The sequence below is a fragment of the Acyrthosiphon pisum genome, chromosome A2 (assembly GCF_005508785.2).
Source record: "Acyrthosiphon pisum isolate AL4f chromosome A2, pea_aphid_22Mar2018_4r6ur, whole genome shotgun sequence".
Classification (NCBI taxonomy): Eukaryota; Metazoa; Arthropoda; class Insecta; order Hemiptera; family Aphididae; genus Acyrthosiphon; species Acyrthosiphon pisum.
Genome location: NC_042495.1, coordinates 18,723,935 through 18,734,157, shown reverse-complemented (window position 1 = coordinate 18,734,157; position 10,223 = coordinate 18,723,935). Strand labels below are relative to the sequence as shown.

The window sequence follows — 10,223 nt, the reverse complement described above, 5'->3', positions numbered from 1 at the left end:
CGCTCAGAATCGTTTTTCTTATACAATGATATTATATCATTGAATTCAAATTTAATATCATCCATTACAGTAAACCACTTTTAACATACTGTACAGCAGGTCAACATCCACTTATCCAGCTTTTTTAAATTTTTTCTATGAATGTCGATAAAATTTTATTTGTTTTATTTATTTTTAAAGCTTCGAAATTTAATAATAGGCTCTTAATATATTGTTATATTGACATTTAAAAATATTAAAAAACCAGAATCACAACATTTATCAAATTTAAAATTTAAAAACGATTTTGTAGCTAAAAATTTATAAAATATTCAACTTTTATAGCTAAGGATCTAGATTTACAACAACGTTCCACATAGTTAGGTTATATTTTAACCATAAAATCTCAAAACTATTAAAACACAGTTTTTTTTTATACTTTTTTAAGATTCAAATTAAGAAGAAATTACATATTAAATTGCCAAGAACAATGATTTTAATTATTTTGTTGTCATTTTATAATATTAATTCAACTTTCTGAGTATCGTATTAATAATAATTAATAAGTAGGTAATAACAATTTATATATATAATCTAGTTTTTTTTTCTATAAATGTCAATACAATTTTATTTATTGAGTTAATAAACCTGAAAAATAAATTTTATCAAGTAGGTATAAGAATTGATTAATAAACATTCGGTAAGATTTCATTAATCTACAGTTATTCGTTTTTGAATTACACCAAAATATAAAAATCGTTACGTGAGAAATCGAGTGAATATCAAATGTTGTAAAAATACGAATTTCAAACGCTCATAAAAATAAAAACTTATGAGGAATTTTTTAATACATTTTCAAATCTTAGATTTAAAAAGAAAATTGTTTATGAATTTCTAACTCAAAATAATTTGCAAATTTTCGTAATTCTTACATATTTTGTCAATAAACTTCAAATGCTTATAAAAAAAATGTTGAGTATGGATTTTAAATTTTTTTTTATCTGCCTTTGAAACAATATACTAGGAACCTTCTATTAAATTTTTAAGTTTTTTTAACCAAAAAATAAATTTGTATTGATATACATAGAAAAAAAACACTAAAAAAAATGAAAACTAAAAAAATCCGTAAATAGCTCATAATAAGACAAAATATTTAGAAAATGTTATGGTTAAAATGCTAATATAAACATTCTGTCAAAATTGCATCTACCTACGGTCATTTGTTTAAGAGTTACACCAAACATCAAAATCGATTTTCTCGAAAACAGATTTTGAGTAAAAATTCCCGTTTTCCTTAATTTTTGAATTTTCTTTTGAAAACTACTGGGATATTTTTACTTTTGACCTCCCAAAGTACCAACTAGATTCACTTTTCTATCAGAAAGAATCTACTGTTGAAAAAAATCTAAGCATTATTACTGTCCTATAAGGTGATGACTTACAAAAAAAAAATACACAACATTGTAAAATCAATACATTCATCGTTCCACTCAGAATCTAAAATACATATGCAACATTTTTTTTTTTAATGCATCTAAATTTTAATTTAGCACAATTATCAAATTTTAAAATAATTTTGTAGCTAAAAAATGTATACAATTGGATAAATTCTATTAAAATTCGAACTTTAAAAGCTTATAAAAAATATTTGTGCCTATTTTTTTAAAATATTTTTCAACTACTATTGTAAAAATAAATCAAATATAACGCTTTTTGATGCCAATAGGCGTGCTAAGCAACCTGTGAACCAAAAAAATAGCGGTACTAGTACTGAACGGGCGAATGAGGTATCCGCTAAATAACGGCAAACTATTTTTCGTTACAAGGCTGAAGTAATTACTACCTATACTGAGGCAAATGCCCTTTATGACACATTTTTTTTTATATTATGTAGTAGGTATTAATTTTTTCTTCCATTAGCTTCGATGTCCATTTGTTGATAAATTGAGATTGAAGATACAATATCAGAAACATTAGAGTACCTACCTACATTGTGATGTTCGTATAGAGTATTTTATTATAACAGGCCTTAACCCAATCTATATAAAGTTCTTATCAAAAAATATCACGTTCGAAAATAAAATTTAAATTACTATTATTTTGTAAAGTTGTACATAAACCAAAAATTAAAAGCATATACCTTTCAATTGTGAATCACACGAATTAATAAGGGTATTATTAACAATAATATACATCAATAACTATTAAACATTAAAAAAAAATTTTTCACAGGAAAAATTGGTAAATATATTTCATGTTAACCGTCATCTACTATCACCAACTAAAAAATAAAAGCACATACACTTCAAATTCTAAGAATATGAAATAATAAGGGTATTTTCAATAATACTCTGAAATGTTCGCATAGTAATATAATATAGGTAGTCGTTATGAATATCCACACAATAGACTCCATACATTTTCATTAGTGGTACCATTGATCGTATAATGGTTTGTATTTTTAATCTATATCTACAATCAGCGATAAAATAAGTGCGAGAAGAAATTAAGGCATGGGTATAAGAATAAATTGTGAAAGAATAGATATTATGCTACGATTATCAGATGATATTGCGGTAATAAGAGACAATGGAGAGGACTTACAGAATATCTTAGATTTAATGGACTTAACAATGAAAAATGAAGGTTCCTAAACTCAAATAACACTATAATGGATAGTGACACATTAGAGCAAGACGTGAATAAATTCAATTATCTGGGAAGTAAGATAACCGAGAACTGCTGTAGTATCAGGGAGATAATAAGTGGAATACATCAGGCTGAATATCCATTTCGGAGCAAGAAAAATATGTTTATATTAAGAAATATGTACATAAATGTAAGTAAAGACCTATTAAAGGCCTATGATTGGAGCATAGAATGGAGTGGTATTGTTGCATGGATGTTAGGTATAACAGATGAAAATAGAGTTCTAGCGTTTGAGACATGATGTTACTGCAGGATGCTGCTTGAATAAGCTGGACAGAAAACATAAAACATTTGGAAGTTTATCGAAGAGCCTGAGAAACAAGAATCGGTCCTTAAAAACAGGAAGAGCCAAGTTATTCGGACACATAATGCGCCATAACAGTCCACCATCACTGGGCTACATTAGTCAAATAGTAAGAGCTACAGACTGCAGAACATAATATTGTGAACTAAAAATGAAAGCGAAGATGGGAGAAGCGTCAGGAGTGGAAAATGCCAACCAGCCTTCGGGCAGCTAGCAAAAGTAGGATAAAATAATCGATGGTGGTAGGTACCAAGAAAAACCCAAGGCAATCCATCACATGAAAGATCACTTTATCATTTTATAATTTTAGGTATTATTAATAACCATCGTATATTTTACATCTATTTTTTTACAGAAAAAATTTGTAAGTATATTTTATGTTTACTTTCCTAAAGTCAATTTATCCTCTTCTGGAACGACCCGAATACAAATCCAAAACTAACTAGAACACACATTGTTTGTAATATTAGTACAGGTTTTTGTATTTATTTGAAGCGAATTCTAGATAAAAATTCAAACACATGTTCTGTGGAAAGGCCAACTGATGTAAACCTCATTTTTAAGCTATTGCATAGCTTTTACCGCAGGCCCGGCGTGGTGACTGAAAAGAAATTTTTCGTAACGAAAAAGCGTTATTATTACTTACTATTATTATTATTATCTGCGTTCGAAGGTTGTTATCGGTATATTTGCAGGTAGTAGGCCGTCGAATTAAAAATGTAATGGTTTATATCGGAGCAACTATAGGTAAAACGACGGGCGTAATACAGTGCGACAAAATACTCAAGACGAACTGCGTTTTCTGTCGCGGCGGGTAAAGCGACGTATTACGCCTGTTGTGTACCTATAGTTGCTCGATATAAACCATTACATTTTTAATTGGAGGGAAAACGCTGCGGAAATCGTTGTAGCATTCGAAACGTAGCACAATGTATTTATTTAGTTATATGTATATGATGTACGGTGTTTATCATTATCAACAAAAAAAACTCATGTTGTCATTTTCTTTTCGGTTTTGGCGCTCAAAAAGTATAACTTGAATTTATATCAAAAAAAAAAAAAAAAATAATTAGTAATGATTACATGATACATAGCTACAGAATTGATATGCAATGGCTTTGCCACGGCAGTCCCTGAGTGCCTCATGATTTTTTTTTTTAAAGTGAGGTTGTTATTGAATATTATTCTTGACACATAATTACACATTCTGGTCAAATATTGTAACCCACAAATGAGTACTTCTGGTATACAATTGTATAACTCAAATGACGCAACCCTCATCATAAACAAAATGATGTTAATAATGCCAATTAACATAAGCTATAACATCACCCACCAGAATTGGAACAATTCATAATTTATTCCAGTCAAGTAATGTAAGCATCAATGTAAGCCTCGTTATTCAAGCCAAATATCACATTTTACCATCCAAATAACGCAACCAAAAAAAATATGAAGTGTGCCAGCGTGTTTTTCGTTGTAATCATGGTTGAAAAATACAACTGTGATTGTAATAAAATTAATATAATTTATTACCTATAGCACTGTTATTGTGATTGCGGAAATTTAGGAGTATTTACTGCGGGAGTAATGATTGAGGTTAGGAACCTTTGAGAGTCGAACGCCTAAATTGTCGTCAGGTAAATAATTATTTTATTTGAATAAATCACAAAATAATTGTGTTGCGTTTGTTACTACAAGCGTTCATTTGAAAACAAGTAAAGGTTAGAATTTTATAATAATACAAAATAATATTCACGAACAATAAACGAGCGGAGAGAGTGACTAACTGTGGGCGAACGCCGCGAGACTGGTGCGGAGTGACGTAGTGACGTGACTACGCAGTGAGAAAACACTATTGTGGGACAATAGTCGTCAAATTATTAACGTTACAACACTGGGCTTATCACACATTGTGTGAAGGTGGACACAATTTTACCGCCACCAGGGCGGCACCGCCAAGACAAATGAATTTTACCGCCACTACTGTAGTATGTGGCGAACTTTATCAGTTTTATAATCACAAATCACAATATCACTGTTAATAATAATACTGTAAATTGACATTAGAATAAATTGTCAAAAAATGCAACATTTTTGTTATTTAAATGAGTTTAGTACTTACGCAATTTATGGTGACGTTATTTGGATACTATTTATTTTTTTAACAAAGTAGTGTAACCCTTAATGTCACATGATGTAACAAACAATGACTTATATGTTGGCCGGCCACTTAATATAACCCACTAATACCTCTACTTTGGTAATTGATTCAATTATAAATAAAATGTGCATTCTTATGATTCAATTTACACGTTGAATTACAAGATATAGAGTCTTACAATAAGAAAAATTAACACAAAAAGATTAATTTCGAACAAAGTTATTATTATTTTAATGTGCCGTGTAAAATTTGGTTTGTGAGGCTTACCTCAGTTGGCCTTTCCACCGATGATGTGAATAAACTCAACATGAACTAGTCTTGGACTATCGTAGTTTGAATTTTTTATGGAGAGAAAAATTTGGAAGAGGTCCATCCACATATATTTGGAGATTAATTACGATTAAAATCAAAAATTGTTTTTCTTTAAAAATAATTAATATTGTCACTGCCGGTCACTCGGGGCTGATGAGGTAAAATCATGCATCAGATCATCGCTTTATGTTGAGTAAAGAAATGATACCTTAGAATAAAATATATGAGAGTTTAATGTATGTTTGTAGCTTGTATACTCAAAAACTACTGTTAACCGATTTTGTGATTAGATATATAAAATTGTTCTTAGATATGTCAGGACCTTGGAGAGTAGTTTGAACCACTTTTGGTTCATAGTAAGTGCTATATCCAATCCAAAAGCGCAGCCTCTCTCCCCTCCCAAGTTGTATTTAAATATGAAATTAAAACACCCCTCCCCCAACATCGCTTTAACTGTATCATATTTAATATGATAAAAATAATTATCAAGTTTAGAATAAAATTTCATAACAATCTGGAACAATTTTTTCCCCAAAATCTATATAGTCCAGTCAAATTAGATCAAAAATCGACGAAGATTGGAAAAAATTCGCCCCCAACTGAAGTTTGGTTCACACTTAAAATTTACCTTCCCAATTAACATACTAAAAGTCCTGACACCTAACCTCCTGTGCGTATCTCTCCTCCCCCCCAAATGGGTTAAAATCTACCTTCCCACTCTTTTTCTTTTAACTCGTGAACTGTTGAACTCACGTCAAAAAAATATGGAACTAAAATTAAAGACTTTAAAGTTTACTATAAGAATATAATATTGTAATCACTTAAATTTTTTTAGGAAAAATGTATAGTTTTACACCAAAATCACATATAAGAAAAATTATAGCCCTTTAGTGTATGCCAATATTCAGCTTTCGTTGAATTGTTATATTATTATTATTCGAAATTGGTTTGTATTATCAACCTTACAGATATAAGTATACAACACCGCCGCGCCGTAGATAACAACAACCTTAAATCTTATGATAATAAATATAAAAAGATATGATTACAATATAATATTCTTATAGTAAATTTTACGGTATTTAATTTTGGTCCTATACTTTTTTGTCATGAGCTCAATGGTTAAGGATTTATAAGAAAAATAGCGGAAGGGTAGATTTCACCCCTTTTTGGGTGATGGAGAGATACGCATAGGGGTTAGACGTCAGGACTTTTAGTATGTTAATTTGGAAGTTATATTTTAAGTGTGTACCAAAATTCAGTTGGAGGTGATATTTTTCCAATCTTTTTCCTAATTTGATTGGACTAATAATTCTTATTTTAGTTATGATATAAACAAATATTTTGTTTTGTTTTTTATGTGATTTTTTATTCAATCTGTTACAAAATATGAACAATAAGAACAATTGATGACAATTTTATAAAATAGAAAAAATAAAAATAAAAAGGCTGACCGGACGGAGTGTAGAGGCCTCCCAGGATAAAATGATGTCTATAGTTAAAATTTAATAAAACATTATAATTTTCAGTAACTTCGGGTACGTATCCTTTATTAATTTATTTTTTTGTATATAATATAACGGGTACATGGTAATCGTATTTTGTGTGGAACTTTTCTTTAAATATTGAAAAATCTGACGGGAACGAGGAAAGTGTTAGTACAAAAATAGTATTTTAGTTTATTTCGGGTTTCAGAATAGTAAAAATGTTTCTATTGCCACATTTAGGGTGGTTTTTAGTAGGCAATTGTAAATAGTGACCAGTTAGTATAATATTGGTGGATAGAATTAAAAACAACCATACAAATTATTCAAAATATTTGGAATTAACTTACAAATAAACAAAGGAAAACGATACTGTTTTCTTCACTCTCTGATCTAAAAATCGAGTATTTGAAAACAACAATCTGCCGTTGTGCAATAGGTATTAAAATTGATTATAAATACTTAAGTAGTATTTATACATTTTAATCAATGGTATTACCATAAGAAGATGATATGATTGTATTATGATTTATGGGCAATGGGACTTGAGTGAAGTTGGTAAACACGGATCAAAAAGAAGAACTGTTTAAATTTGAATATTTAACCTAATTTATCAATTTTACTGAAATTTTCAATGTATTTAGTACCTTTTTTTTCTATTTATAGATTTTTTAATTTTCCCATTTTTTTTTCTATTTATAATTTTGGTGAGATCCATCATAATTTTGTTATAATTTAATTTGTAAATATAGAAAATGCATTAGCACAAATTTCTAATTTACTATTAGTTATACCGTTGGTTTAAATGTTGAATAATTCAACATTTGTTTTTGCCGAAAACATAGTATATTTTATTCTATTGTCAATTATTATACCTAATATTATTATACTGCCATATAATATTATTGTGACTAACTTTAAGTCAATACAGGCTCACCGTTTAACGGTGTAAATAGCGGACCGTAATATAAAATGGACAATATATTGTAATTAATCAAAATATTTTGAAATATTAATTTTTTATAGTTAAATATAAGAATCATTGAATTCGAATTTTAAATTATATTTCTCAATAACGAGGAAACTCTATGTCAAATATTACACACTATAGTTTAATTTATCGGGAGTTTTTTTTATTCTTAAAAGTATAGGTCTTGTAATTACTAATTTGTAACGAAATCTATATTTGTAAAAATATCTTTTTGATCCGGATTATTGGAAAACGTATTAAGAATGTAAGGAATATTACATTATTGAGAAACAAAATCGTAAAGTTCGATAAAAAACAATGAGTTTCTAAATTTAAAAAAATCATCTCCTACTGAATATTTTAAATCATGAAAATTCATAATAATTTATAATAAACCATAATTTATTATATTTTATAACTTATACTAGTAACAATATATAAAATAATTTTTTTTATAGTAAAAAAACGTACGTAATTATTGTGTTTTTTAACTGAATTAGTAGGTTAATAGTTTTATTTTAATAAACAAAAATTCATGTACTTGGAACCAAAAGAGGTTAAATCAATTTTTTGTTAAAACCCATATTTTGCATATATATTGTAACAGTACACACATGTTATACTAAAACAACTCTTCTCAAGGCTACTAAAAACCAACATTTTAACAAAGTCCTAGCAGAACAATTCGATAACATAAATATAGTATGCAAGCGATTGCACACTAGGATGCCCATACGTGAATATGAAAACGAACCAACCCTGACAGCCAAAGACTATGAATACAGGTACATTTCACAGGAGATATCTGGTCAAACTATCTTAAGTACTCAAGAGTCGCGTTCAACACGTGGCCATATATATTTTCAACACTTACCAGAGTCAAATGAGCCCGGCTCCTTGTAACGAGTTTTGTACCACGAAAGTACAATTCTATTGTTTATTAAAATCTAAATATTTAAAATATACATATTATCGATATTTTATTACATATTAGCATATTATCAATATTTAAAATATACATACCTACTACCAATAATTCTTCTATGTGCCGCTGCAGCCTGCGGTCTCCTTATATCCCCAAACAATTTGAAGAACACCAAGGCAAAATATTTCCACTACGTAGCTCAATAATAGGCTTCACGGAAGTTCATTGGAGATATCACATCCACTGTTTGGTTGGGATTCAGACAGTCCAATATAAGGTGAACTACCGTATAACTTTTCCATTAAGCTGACCATTGATTTTATCCAAACATAAATATACTTTGTCCAAACTCAGAAAACCTATTCAGAACCAATAACTCATGACCAGTAACTAAAAACAGACAGCATCAACAAATCATTTAGAACATTATACAGAAGGTAAGAATTAAAAATCTGATACTCATTCATTAAGCCCCCAGTCAACCACCATATAACAAAGCACATGGTATATGTCTTCTACTCAAACTATTTAACCTTCAATATTTACTACCAAGATTCATAAGAAACAAAAGACACAAATGCACAAAAAACACAGAAGACGCAGAACATTAACAGCAGCACTCGTGAACTATAGCCAGCATTCCCTGGTATCGACCCAACGCAGCCGATTTAGATGGCTGAATCCCATCATAGATGATGAACACCAAATTAGTCCACCATCGAAAAAAACATCCCGTGTAAGTGGTCGACTATTCAGCATAATATGCACAGGCGTAAAACCTCACCATAAAGTTTGGGTATAACATCTCATCCAATAAGCAGCTACAAGAATTTGATTGATATTTTGTGTAATTTTAGATACCAAAAAGATATCGACAGCTGAATGACCCTTATAACTGCACGTAACATAAAATTATGTTTGCATTCATATTGAGTCAGTTAAAATCGCTTTTTGACTAAATAGTATGAATTAAATGATAATTTTTAAAAAAGAAGCATTATCCAGTGAACTATGAATTAGATTAACCTATGTGGGAGGAATCGAAATGAACTAGCAACATAATATAAAGATTTGTTAAAAATTACAATTAATTAAAATACAAATTTGTTTATATCACTAATATTCTATGCACATTTATAAATTTTATATGACTCATAAAAATGGTAGAAGGACAATAAGACCGTCCTGAGGACCTATTGTCACCTTGACCATAAAAATTATAAAAATGTATATTATATTTTATTGATCACATTATATTGATATTATTTAATTTCTTAAATTAAATTTTTTCAATCTTAAATCTTAAATACAAGTCTGAAAATCTGGATCAGAATTTTTGCGTAATTTTGTTACCAGAAAATTATGTGGTCAAATGG

General features: G+C 29.0%; 1 long non-coding RNA gene across 1 annotated transcript in view; it reads left to right on the top strand.

Annotated features, from left to right (window-relative positions):
- Positions 1 to 3,346: 3,346 nt before the first annotated feature.
- Positions 3,347 to 10,223, top strand: part of LOC100569452 — a 20,186-nt gene continuing 13,309 nt past the window's right edge. Inside the window, exons 1-3 of the long non-coding RNA XR_119355.4 lie at positions 3,347 to 3,356; positions 6,998 to 7,006; positions 8,381 to 8,389. This is a non-coding gene — a long non-coding RNA (uncharacterized LOC100569452). The remainder of the gene's footprint in view (positions 3,357 to 6,997; positions 7,007 to 8,380; positions 8,390 to 10,223) is intronic.